The sequence below is a fragment of the Ochlerotatus camptorhynchus genome, unplaced genomic scaffold, assembly GCF_037179485.1.
Source record: "Ochlerotatus camptorhynchus isolate MF236.1 unplaced genomic scaffold, CSIRO-AGI_Acam_v1.1 ptg000357l, whole genome shotgun sequence".
Lineage (NCBI taxonomy): Eukaryota > Metazoa > Arthropoda > Insecta > Diptera > Culicidae > Ochlerotatus > Ochlerotatus camptorhynchus.
The window spans coordinates 3470616-3484571 of record NW_027040845.1 but is presented as its reverse complement, the minus strand read 5'-3'; the positions used below and the strand labels follow the sequence as shown (position 1 = coordinate 3484571).

Genomic DNA, 13956 nt, shown 5'->3' with positions numbered 1-13956 from the left:
AAAAATACCCTATTGATGGGTATTTTACAGTATTTACCACTTTTCTGTAATCGTAAGTCGCCATATTGGATTTCAAAATGGTGTCGAATATCGATTTTTATCCTCTAGACGTCATCCCGATTCCAAAAATTCCCATATTGATGGGTATTTGACAGTATTTCCCACACTTTCTTGAACCGGAAGCCACCATCTTGGATTTAAAAATGGCTTCACGATATCTACGATTCGAAAAATACCCATATTCGAAAAATACCCATATTAATTTGACATCCACGTGCACAGATCTATTAACCGAGTGAACAAAAGTCAAAAACGTGCGTGCACTTGGATCGAACAGCTTCGCTTAAATGCGAAAGTAAGTTCATTTGACAATGAAAGAAGCAAAGAACACGAGTCAAGCCAAAACAAACAGCATGAAAACTGATCGAAAGTGGTTTTGTTGATGTTGAAGGGGATCTGCTCGAAGAGAAGAGAGAATGACTTTCAATTCGATTGAAAGTGACTTTGTTGGACCCTGGCTAAAAGTTGAGACAGATCCCCGAAAAAGAGGGGAAAAGGTATTTTAAACGCCAAAATGTAATTTTGCCCTAGGGGTGCATTTTACACCAGGAGCCGTTACAGTAAAACGAAGTGAAATTGATTGCCACACCCCTTTCGCGTTTAGCGGCTGTGCAATTTTGTAAAACTGATGTAGTGTACAATAACTCACTGTTCCTTGACATCCTGTTATAATGATGTTCCCACTGCAAAGTGGTCCAGAATGCATATTTAGGTGGAAGGATATGTTTTGAGTTTGAAATTGAAACTTCAGACTAAAAGTTTCTTCTACAAAGTTGTTCCTTATCGTTAGGCCCTCATTTTTATGACAATGAATTATAGGGTGGTTCTTATTATCATTAAAATAAAAAATCTAACTTTTTTGTTTGAAGAAATTAAGGTACATACTATTCGGCAAAGTTATAGCTGAGCTGATTTCAAGGAACTTTTTTGTATCTCTTGACTTGACCGATTTAGAGCTATTTTCTTGAATTGAGTTAGGGTGTCTCTAAAAAACAGTTGTTTTGCTCTAGTTTTCTTAATTCAAATTTCTCAGCAAAGTTGTCTTCAAATAACTTTTAGATCTTTAGAAGGCGCAAATTTCTCATGAAAGTCATATAGTAAAGGAATTAGAGGTATGTTATTTTTTAAACTCGTTTAAAATCAATTTGAATTTATTCAGATTTTTTACTATAATTGGGTACATATTTTTTTATTAGCAGAGCTACAGACTAAAATTTTTCCTTTAAAACATTCGTCTTAAAGAGCTTTAAAAGTCTTTCCTATATGAATTTCATGAAAAATTTGCGCCTTCTAAAGATCTAAAAGTTATTCGAACACACCTTTGCTGAGAAATTTGAAATGAGAAAACTAGAGCAAAACAACTGTTTATTTTAGAGACACCCTAATTCAATTCAAGAAAATAGCTCTAAATCGGTCAATTCAAGAGATAAAAAAAAGTTCTTTTTACAAAATTGCTTGAAATTAGCTCAGCTATATTTTTGCCGAAGAATGTGTACTTTAATTTCTTCAAACAAAAAAGTTAGATTTTTTATTTTAATGATAATAAGAACCACCCTATAATTCATTGTCATAGAAATGAAGCCCTAACTATAAAAAATAACTTTGTTGAAGAAACTTTTAATCTAAAGTTTCAATTTCAGACTCAAGACATATCCTTCCATCTAAATCTGCATTCTGGACCACTATGCACTGGAAAAAAAATAAGTGTTTCTTCTAGTACTGTGATTAGCAAATAATTTTGAGTCGCTGAATCTGAATCGGAAATCAGATTTCTTCGAAAATAACGTTTTTGTACGTTAGAAGTGAAGTTATGGAAAAAAAAACTGTTTTCGATTGCCTACATTTAGGTGCACTTTTTCGTGAACTGTTGTGCAAACTTTAACATCTAATTCTTCTTCGGTTAACCGAAATTAAGCATAAATACTGTCTAAAAATTCACTTGACCAACTTCACTCTGAAACTACATACAGTAAAGTTTCGATTTTTTCACGGTCAAGCATATTTTTCGCGTGATTTATTTGAAACGTGATATATTCGCAACCCATCGAATTTAACATTTAAATAACTGTCATTATATGTCCAAAGCACGATTTAATGGCCAAATTGGTTAAAAAAAACAGGTAATTAATTCATTCAGAGTTGCTAATGACGTTAATGTCCCTTAAAAATTTTAAATGCAAAAACGCTTAACGACCTTTTTTATAAAGCAAAACATAACAAATTTTTTTAATTGTTTTATAAATCGAAGACATTGTATCGTAAATAGTAAATAGCGCTACGCTTGAACTAAGGTTAATCCAGCGAGTTAAGAAATTCTCTCTTGGTTGGAGGTTGGAAAGTCGATCCAGTCCTAGGCTGAAAATCTTTTTAATAAAGTAATCTATTCTAATCTTATGATGTTGGCATCTTTGCTATCGAGTTTTGAGGTTTAACGTTGTCGAGATTTGGTCTTGTTTTCATTTTTTACAGTCACTTTAATACTTTTAAGGTCCTCCGTGACTGATGAGATTTTATCTGTTTTATGCGTGAAAAAGCTTAAGAATTGTCATATTGGTATTCAGAGGCGTCGCGTGCCTCATTTGTTTACCTGTGCACCAAGCTTTGTTCGTTATAGTATACCACCTCATATTAGTTTTTGTTTTATTTTTCAATGCTCCATGAATTCAAGGGACATATTCTCCATTACTATATTACCCAAGTAACAATTTTGGTTTTATGAGGGTTCTGTAGACTACGATTTAGGTTTGTAGAATGCTATAAAACCTCTTTAAAGCTTGCAATGTTACTTTGGTAATCACTACCTAACGTAACATTTGAAGGGCCTATCATCTTGTATAAACAAAACTTGTATGGCCCTTTTCGCGCTAACCGAAGTAGGAGGAATTGCAAAACTTAACTAATTCCAGCTGAACATTGCATTAGGTTCTAAGTAATATTGATCGATTCTCTTCGTCGATTTTCTATTTCATTAATTACTTGAGCACTTAACCATTTCTTGTTGTGTTTGTCGTATTAGATGCTTGATAAAAGCTTCTTTTATCGATCGGTGTGCTGAAAATACCTGGGAATGTCTCTACATGGCCGTGGAGATACAAGGCTAAGGCTAACTCTTTCGACTGAAGTGTAATAAAGAATATCCGTCAAACAGTTCCGAAAACATTTTTTGATACAAAACAGTGTCAAAATCTACAGAAAATTCATAGTTCCCTGGGTAGTAAACTTGAATTAATCAACTCTTTATTCATCAGAACAATACTATCAGAATAAACCAGGGGAAGCTCATAAGTTTTGACAGGCGCACCGGCGCAACTATCGGTAATTGAGGGATTCACAACTGACAAGAGAGTGAGAGCGGCTTTTGCGCTCTCTTTCTCCATTACTCTCTTTGTCTGCAATCAGATATCCAAGTGCACAGCGAGAAATGCACACTTTGGGCACCCATACATCACAAATGTTCTTCTAATTTAAACTCACACATTCAAACAGGTCTGCAAGTATGATAACGTCCAACGCATACTAGACTGCTGTTTCCGTGTTGCTCCCGTTTGACGCGTAACTGCTGAAAGCTTCAATTTTGTGGTATGTTTCAAGAGGTGATAGAAGGTCTGCTTGGCTTGCATGAGGCATTAACCATTCACAAACTTGCCAAGCTCGCTTTTAGGTGCACTATTTAACGAGTTTTGTCATAGTAGTGTTATCGACATGCTTAGAAATCAATGCATTAGGGATTAGGCAGACCATCCGAACTGAATTTAACCCTTTTCGAAGCAAACCAAGGTCTAAGATTTAATAGAACCACACTATAAAATAATGTATTCATGGTCACTTGTGGTCTGTAGTAAAAAAGTACAGCTATAATGTGACCAATAAAATCTATAAAAATCTGACCGCATTTTTTAAAATTATTTACACCTGTGTCGTGCACTGTATGGCATTTGATCTTTATATACTGTCTTCGTTTAAAGATTTGTTATAACATCTCCCTTTGGATCTTTACCAGAATGTTGTAGTGATTCTTCTCGCCTTTTCACTTGAATTAAAATTTTCATTCCTTTTAAATTACTGTTAAATATTTCAAAGGTAATCTCCTCGGAATTCTATAGATTTTTTAAATTGTTAGATCGCTGAACATTTTTCCAAGTTACAGAGCCTTGAAAACTTTCCAGGACCAAAATAGTGTTTTTGTTTAACCAAAAGTATTGTTTATCAAAACTGCTGAGACCTTGTCAATTTCTGATTTTGATAGTGCCTTATCCGAGTAGTAGCTTATGTGCTGTTTGCTAATTCGGCCTTTGTATACTAAAGCAGTACGACGCCGCTCATAAGCAGGAAAAGATAAATATCAAAATATGTTGAGAAACATTCGGCCAAGAAGTCCCGCCTCCACGGTTAGAGCCATTTCAGATGCGCTCTGCTGATGTTTGACCTAGGCAGTTCAGACTGCCCGTCGCCTCGAACTCCGTGTACGTCATCGTCTAGTGGTCGGTCGGTCGATCGGTCGGTCAGTTACTGTAACCTGTAATTAAAATTTTAAAGCGCCATTTCCTGTCTTTGTACGCAACGAGCAACGACGTCGACGACGACGGTACGGAGCAGCTCAAGCAACTACTCGATTAACTTGGGGGCTGTTCATTAACTACGTAGACAGTTTTTTTGGATTATTGGATTATTGTGGGGGATCCCCCTGCGTAGACAATTGTCCATACACAATCGTGGATGATTGCCAATCGCCCTAAACTGTGCGCGTAGTTAATGAACAGCCCCTTACCTGTTTGGTTGAATCGCAACAACTTGAAGGAGTTGCGTTGAGGAGGCTATGTTTGGCAATAGTAGTTCTGCACACTAAAGCTCACTAATTAACAAATCCTTTCGGTAGAGCTGACTGTATTTGAAAGATCGCAGCTACGGTGCGCCCTTGTGCGTTCGGAATTGTCAACCAAAGTGTAATGACCAGTGAGAAAGATAAAGATAGACAGACACAGAGGGGGTGGTTCATGGCGTAAACAAGATTATTCAATGGAAGGGAAGAGTTCTCGCGAATGTGTGATTCAGATTTGGCGTTTGAACTCATTTTTTTTTAGCGTCGTCTTCAAGTAGAGTCGGCACCGATGGATGGTGATAATCAGCGAATGGAAGCGAACAGCTTTGATGTTTTGTGTATAGTCATCGTCGGACATTGCTTCGATAACGTTCCTATCGGAAATAGGCTTGCGGTGAATTTTTAAATTTCCAATATTCAACTTTAGCTGTGAGAGCCGCAAATCTTGAACTTTCAATTGGTACGAATCATGATTATTGTTGATTGTGATAATTTGGCCAGTGTTTATCAGCCATCCATAGGAAAGTGATAAATCTGCTGAACATGTAAACCGCTTGGGTTGAGGTTATCAGGGTATGACTATTTAAGTACATCACATTGATGTTTCATAATGACGATAAGATTAAAAGTTCAACACAAAGGGTGTTGACTACCTGTAAAAACCTGGAAAATTATTTTTGGAGCTGGAAAATCGGGGAATCTCAAGGAATTTCATTCACATTCAGGGAAATATTTCTTAATTACAGAATTTTATTAATAAGTATGACTGACCTCAATAGTTTCAAACAACTTAGTTACATGGTGTAGTTTGAAGATGGTTGTTCTTTCAAATTTTGCGTCTCTTAATCGATTTTTCACCCAGAATCTTAAAATATATACCACCTGATTTTCAATGTCGCTTTTTAGAAAAGAGCTACGCTTTAGCCTTCCCTTAAGTAATATGATGAGTGAAATTAATATGTATAGAAAAGTCAACACGAACGATGTGTGAAGAAGTGAAGAAGGTCAGTTACTGAACATACCAACCTATAATTAAAGCACATCTCGGCAACAGTCATTAGGGAAGTCGCCCTAAAATGCTACGTCATTTATTGAGATGGAATTTACTTACTGGATTTTAAAAGTGAAAGCGCTGCTTTTACGATTTCCCACCGGAAAAAAATCCAGTTGCAAATTAGCGTTTGGTTAAGCGTATAATTCGGAATAATTGTCTTGTGAAGCTGGGTCTCAACGAGGTCAAATAAAAATAAAACTATAATGGGATTAAAGACAAGTGTTTCACATGCAAGATGTAGGGGAACTGAGTGCATATCTAGCCCTAGGGTGAAAATTTCCATGTCAAGAACCTCTTCTCGTATCTTCGAGTGAATCGAGGTAAGAAACGTGCTGAAAACTTTATGCTATTAAGCATGTCTTTTTGTAGATTGATATCGAGATGATTGCAGTTTCCTTCACACATCGCTGTCAATCATAGTAACCTCCCGGTTACTGTTTGAACTTATTACTAGGCGCTTAACACTTTTAAAATTTGGAAATTAGAAAAATGCAGTGCTTTCCCGTTTTTGGCAACACACGTGATCTTTATCTTAACTGTATTTGATCAGCGTTGGACATCGATTTTGCTTAGAATCGATGTAAATGAGCTTTTATTTAAGTGAGGGGCTGTTCTGAAACTACGTAGACCGTTTTTAAGAGGTTTTATTACCCCCTCTCCCCCCACGTAGGCATTCGCTGGATACCCTATTTCAAGCTTATATTAACAAGATCATCGGGGATCAATCTGAGGGTTTTCGACAAAATTGGCCTCTCCACGGGATCATCCAGGGGAAGTGGACAGTTTTAGATCAGTACCAAAACTTGTCTGCGGCAGTGACAAATTGATCTGGAAAACGCCAAAAATGGTCTTGAAAACAGCAATCGTTAAAATGGCTCCAAAACTAAAAAAAGGTCTTGAATACTGCAATCACAAAAGCGACTCCAAAACGCCAAAAAGTGGTCCCAGAAAGTTCAAAATTACCTGTATCACCGAAAATGTCCTAAAAACACAACAATGACCGTAATCACCAACACTGCAAGAATGGTTCTTAAAAACGCGAAATGATGAAACAGCCTCAAAATCCCAAAGAAAACAGTCTTCAAAATCGCCAAAAAAATTCATCGATATTTCTAAATGAATTTGAATCTCTGGCTATTTAACCCTTCGTCTGTACCTTGGGGTCAATTTGACCCCAGACCACTTTGAAAGGCTGTAACTTATTTATTTGTCGATGGATTTTACTAATTTTTTCGAGACTAGGTGCGTCCACCGGAGCTTAGTAATATAAGATAAAATCACCTCGAAAAATCTTGAAAACATATTGATTGGAATTTTTTTTATTGAAATTCTTACGCTGTCTGTACCCGAATTCAAATTGCCGTATCTGAACGAAATTTAAATGGATTTCTGAAACTTCAAATGATTTGCAAAGTAAATTGAGAAACTCATAGGGAGAGGTCATTGTAAAACTATACCCATGAAGTGGCATATTTTGATTATAGAGATTTTTATATCACGAGATCCCAGTCATATAGGATGCGGCTTCCTTCTGCAAAGATATTCAAAAATACAAGGTCTTTAAAATTATGGATAGTGTATGACAGAATTTTCTCAAAAGATGGCGCTAAAACGAAAATGATCAAGTTGCGCCATCTTAAATACACATATCTAGATAGAGCTGGAATTAGGGCCTAACAGCTTTTGTAAACAATGACTTCTATCCATTATTTCTAGGAATTCAAGGTACACCCACGCAAACCAACATAACCATCAGTTAGGGGAAGACTTCCCCTACCTGATGGTGATATTGATTTGCTTGGGCGAGCCTTGAGTTTCTAGAAATCATCGAGAGAAGTCATTGTTTACAAAAGCTGTTAGGCCCTAATTCTAGCTCTATCTAGATATATAACGCTACACAGTTCGAAAAAGTAGTGTAAATTTCTGTTCAATATGATGCACATAAATGGAGCGTCACATATCATATACGTTTACATTATATATCATGTAAAGTTCTGACACATTTCATGCAATGTAGCAAATATTGTATACACAAGCCCATATTTGTAAAAAACATTGTTTACAAGTTGCTCGGTTGCGTGAAATGAAATACAAGTCTACGTGAATGAATGTTTACATCACAATTAAAATTCAGAATTTTTATCTGTGTAGCTAAAGATCCTGCTCATATAGATGGTTCCCATCGTCAGCAAAGTTGTTCAGATAGACAGGACCTATCTTGAGAAACAGAGTTTAGTTCAAAATTTACTCATCAGGTGGCGCTAGTGTGACATAAATTTTTCATTGTTTGCTCTAATTTAACATCTTGAATAGATAGAAGGTTCCCTTCTTCAGCAAAATTATTTAGATGGACAAGACCTATTTTATGGTAATAAGTATAGATCAGATTTCACTCAGCAGGTGGCACTAGAGTGATCCAAAGTGTTTTTATGTTACTTCATACGCGAAGTTAACGATTTTCAGAGTTGGTTGGAAATGCTAACATGAAGCTTTAGTGTGATGATTTCTTAGCTAGAGAATGATCTTTAGAAGAGGGTAGGTGGATAGTTCCGTTAGAGTACGGCAGTATGAAAATTGAATAGAAGTTGAAAATGAGCGAAGGGCCATTAATGCGACAGTTTTTAAAGATAGACGCACATTTTTCCCTAACCCGTACGATGTACGCGGGGACTTAAAGTATGTCTCCAAGTCCACAGGCAAAAATGTGCGTCCCTCTTTTTGCTCATAAGCTGACTGCGGCTGTGGAATAGTTCTAGCGACGTTTGGAGACAACCAGCCTACTGCTTTCTCTCTGAGATGATCACGTTGGTCATGACGAGAGGAGCAACACAATAGTTGGGTAAAGAAGAACTGCATTATAACACACCATCGACTGGAAATGCTCTCGCAACGTGGGGCTTTAGGTAGTGATGAAAACGTCGCTAGAACTATTCCACAGCCGCAGTCAGTTTATGAGCAAAAAGAGGGACGCACATTTTTGCCTGTGGACTTGGAGACATACTTCAAGTCCCCGCGTACATCGTACGGGTTAGGCAAAAATGTGCGTCTATCTTGAAAAACTGTCGCATTAATGGCCCTTCGCTCATTTTCAACTTCTATTCAATTTCCATACTGCCGTACTCTAACGGAACTATCCACCTACCCTCTTCTAAAGATCATTCTCTAGCTAATAAATCATCACACTAAAGCTTCATGTTAGCATTTCCAACCAACTCTGACTAGAGTGATATTAATTTTCCATTGTTTGCCCTAACCCTAACAACATGTGGACTAGATATAAGCTTCCCGTCTTCGGCAAAGTTGTTCAGATAAATAAGACCTATTATATGGTAAAGAGTTTAGTTCATCAATCACCAGGCAGTGCTAGTGTAACATATGTCATAACTTGACATATCGACTAGATAGAAGGTTCCGACTTCGGTAAAGTTGTTCATATGGACAGGACCTATCCTAAAGTAAAGAATTTAGTTCATAATTCACTCATCAGATGGTGCTAGTGTGACATTAAGTTTTAATTGTTTGCCCTAACTTAGCATTTTGACTAGATAGAAGGTTCCCGTCTTCAGTAAAGTTCTTCAGATTAACAAGATCTATTTTATAGAGTTGAGAGTTGACCTCAGAATTAACTCACCAGGTGGTCTAGTGGGACAATATCTATTCATTGTTTGCCATAACTTAGCATATTGACTAGCTAGAATATTTCCGTCATCAGCAAAGTTGTTCAGATGGACATAGAAGGGCAAAGTTTTTGAGATGGACAAAACCTATTTTGTGGTAAATAACCCACGTCACCAGCTGGTGCTCATGTAACATTACTTTTGAATTGAGTAATTCTCTGTCAAATGAGAAAATGGCTTGGAGCGGGCTCCTCCGATTTTGATGAAATTCAGTATGGAAGATTATGATTTTCCTACAGATCACGAGGCCAGTTTGACTCAATACTAATTTTTTTCACTTGACAGCTTGCCTAGATATAAAGTTTCTATTTTCGGCAAAGTTTTTAAGATGAACTAAAACAATTATATGGTAATCATCATAGTTTAGAATTCACTCCTTAGAAGCTTACCTTTGTTTATATTGGTCAGAAAATAATAATCCATCCGAACTCTGTTCAGAAGTTTCCTGTCGTCCACATTTAGAAAGAAATATGCAATTCAATTTAAGCTTTCATTTATTTAAAAAAAATTCTCAAAAATAAGATACGGTTCATATCAGTCACTTTTGTTCATCAATAGTCTAGGATAGGTCCATTGATTGTCCATCTGACCAACTTTACCGAAGACGGAAACCTCCTATCTAGTCCATATATTAATTTAGGGCAAACAATTCAAAATTAATGTCACACTAGCGCTGCCTGGTGAGTTAATTATGAACTAAACTCTTTACCTTAGGATAAGTCTTGTCCATCTGAATAACTTTACTGAAAACGGAATCCTGCTATCTAGTCAAGATGTTAAGTTAGGGCAAACAAATCCAAATGATTATCACACTAGCGCCGCCTGGGAGTGAGTTCTGATATAAACTCTTTACCTTAGGATAGGTCTTGTCCATCTGAACAACTTTGCCGAAAATGGGAACCATCCATATGAGCAGAATCTGTAGAGAGCGTTATATAATCCCCCTTATTCTGCGAATCACGTGACTCTCTCTCACCGGTGAGGTGACAATTGTCACCTCGTGTGAGGTGACTCTCCATGCAAATCAAATGGAGAGTCACCTCAAACGAGGTGACTATTGTCACCTCACCGGTGAGAGAGAGTCACGTGACTCGCAGAATAGGGGGGAATGTGTATTTAAAATGGCGCAATTTGATGAAGGGAAACCAGATGAACATCTGAAGAAATTACTGACGGAAATAGTTAGAAGTAAAAATTCATCCGGAGGATGGATCTATTTAGTTTAGCCTTCCAACTCAATCGTGTTAGCTTTACGGAGCCGATAATTAATTGCTCTTCGTTTGTAACAAAATTCTATGTCTAGTAGGAGTTGGGCCGAATACTCGTGGCTTACCCGTGGTTAGAGGGGTACATTGTCGAAGGAAGGATTGTCAGGGGAGGAGTTTCGGGGTGGGGCTTCGTTGTCTCATCAAAGCGTTGTCGCCAGTATGAACGGTAGTGCGGTTCTAAATTCGTCTGGAGTCTAATCCGGAGGAAGTTGGAAGAAGATTTCGGATGAAAGGAGAAACTTCTGGGCAATACCACAAGGAACTTCTTAGAAAGGAAAAGCAAAAACCTCTTGAAAAGTAGGAAGAAAATTTCAGGAAAAGGAACATTCTGATTAAACTATCTGGTTACTGAGTATAATTACTTCCTGATTCCCAAGTAGTTCAAAAGGTGGAAATGGAAATGGAAACACTACGCAGAATTCAATACCCTCGAAATTGCCATGTAAATCTCAATCAACAATCTCTCTTCTCAGATGTTATTTAAAATATTCCTTAGAAATTGGCTCTTCCAATCAACATGGAATTTCCCCGGAACTATTACACAATTGACTTGAAATTCTAATAAAAGTTGTCCATAGTTCCTCCCAAAACTCCCTTGGTATTTATCGTTGGAATACCTTCTTTTTATATCTAGAATTCATTCTAAACTCTCCTCAACGTTCTCTTCATAGTTCATCAAAATCTCCCTAATAAAGATTGTAAAAAAGACTCCTGTTCAAGGATCCTCAATTTTTTTCAAGATCCAGAATCTTATTCTTCCGAACAGAGAACATAGTACACACTTAATCTGGCTCGGTAAAATCTCCAACAGCCGATTACCTCGGCATTTATTTTTGCTGATATATCTGCAAAATATATGTTTGTTAGCTGATATCGCAGCAAAATGATATTTGTTAGCTGAGTCTCGGCAATTGTTTTACTGAACCTCAGCAAACTAAATTGCAGAACTACTCGGCTGTTGGAATCTCGGCGAAAAAAATTAAGTGTGTATATTTGTTCCCGATTTGTCATCCAAATTCACGGTCTTTCCCCGGTGATTTCCAATTCCCGGCGTTTGTCCTGTTGATGATGATGATGATAGTGATCTACACTCATTGTTGCACGGAAACTAGTCCGATAGCTGTGGGCCCTCCTATCTATTGAACTTGATCAAGCTTTATAACCTCTGATTGACCTCCGCAAATCGCTGTATGAAGGGCCAAAAATGAATGGATGGATTGATCAGAAATTCGCCTATTCATCTCCTTGGGACAGTTAAGAATCTCCTTCTAACAACTTGATCAGTCAACTGGTCAGAAAACGAGCCATCCAACAGGAAGATGCAACAGTGAATGGGAAGAAGAGCCCGCCCTTTATCCACGAAATGTTAACAACAGGGAGTTGACATTTTCACTCTCCCCATCCAAATCGCTTCAATTGGGTGCCCTATCTGTTAAGGTAGTCTTCATTTTCAGAGCGTAGAAGTAATGATTTTTATCAGCACTGTTCACAGGGGTTCTAGAAATTTAAGCGGCTTATATTTTTTTTGCAAAACAAAGAGGGTGGTAAACGCACCGTTTTCGACAAAAAGTTTACCCAATCGTGTATCGAAAAACAGTTGCAACCCCTATGTCGGTACCTAGGGTTAACACATGAAGGTTGCAATTTTCCTACTTAGAACAACAGCCTTGCAGCAAGCGAGCGTGCGAGGTTACAACGGAATCCAGTTTCCTCATCGGACCACCTTTTCCTTGGAGTTGGTTGGATTGTTTACAATTAGGTAACATTAGCAACATTCTAGTAAACACGACAAAGCCATCGAATATGGGGAAAAATACCGCTCACACGTGCGAGATTCCACGCGATCCTTTCGCTGACCCAGAAGTTTGTTTTGGTACGCCTCGTGGTTGGTAGCATTACTCCTTCGCTCGTAGTTGCATGGTGAAAACTCGTTCAAGCGGAAGCATACATGTTGTATTTGTTGTACCTCTATTCGATTGAAGTTATGTAGTAATTATACGCTGCTCAGTTGAAGAGCGAAGGTCGCAATAAAAGAAAATGGGTCTATCGACCACCGACGTGAGTGAGTGACATTTGAAATTAACGATAGAAGAGCGGTTCGAGATGATATGAACAAACCGTTTTATGGTTATCAACAAACCTAGTTGTCTACTCACTTTATTAGGTTGGACTTTGTACGTCTGAAGTGTAGTTGACGTGACTTTGGAGTGATTCCATCGAGTGCAGACGATTACTCCGACTTTTTTTTATATTTCTTGGTCATGCATCCGGAGCATTGCATCATGCTGAAAACGAGTAATCTTTAACCATTGAGAAAACTGGAATTTCCCACACTGTTGTTTATTTTCGAAGCAACATTTTTCTTAGCCTGAATACAGTATCTCCCCGTTAATCCGGCTCTCGGTAATTCGACATCACGGTCACTTCTGGAACCCGGCTAATCAGGCCACACATTTGTCGTATTAGCAGGGGGATACTACACGACGATTTTGGTGGGGAAAAAGGTTAAACAACATAAGTGAGCCGAGATCGATACAAAACAAAAACATCAGGAAAACCCAACCGCTCATTTGTTTTTCATTTACGTTTGGTTAATGTTTAAAGAATAGCCACACTCATGTTTAGTCTTACTTGGAACCGCATGCTGTTAGGTAGCATATTTGAATGGTTGTCTTCTTCAGAAGTTATTGCCTGCAATTTCATCAAGTGAGCTGGGTGCGAGTTCAATGATTGAATATACCCAAACAGGTCGGCTACGCTGCGCACTTTGGACCCGACGACTGGACTTTGGATGAACTGGCTCTCTCCAACAAGTAGTGATAATCTGATACCTGTGCTGATGTAGTGTGTACAAGCAAACATTCGTCGACGATTCGCATATATGTATAAACATAGCATAGTTGTTGTTGATGCATTTCGTTCGCCTATAGACGTCGGTATTTTCCATCGGTATCCGAGCGCACAGTGCGAGTGCACAAATTGGAAGAAAACAGAGAAAAACAAACCAGAGAACCACCAACCAACTCGCACATTGTTATTGTTTTATTTTCTCTCTTGTTGATCAATCACAGTTGATTA

At 37.8% G+C, this 13956-nt stretch overlaps 1 protein-coding gene across 6 annotated transcripts in view; it reads left to right on the top strand.

Moving 5' to 3' along the window:
- fbl (pantothenate kinase 3 fbl) overlaps positions 1–13956 on the top strand; it is an 80794-nt gene that overhangs the window by 23031 nt on the left and 43807 nt on the right. The gene's annotated exons all lie outside the window — the stretch shown is intronic.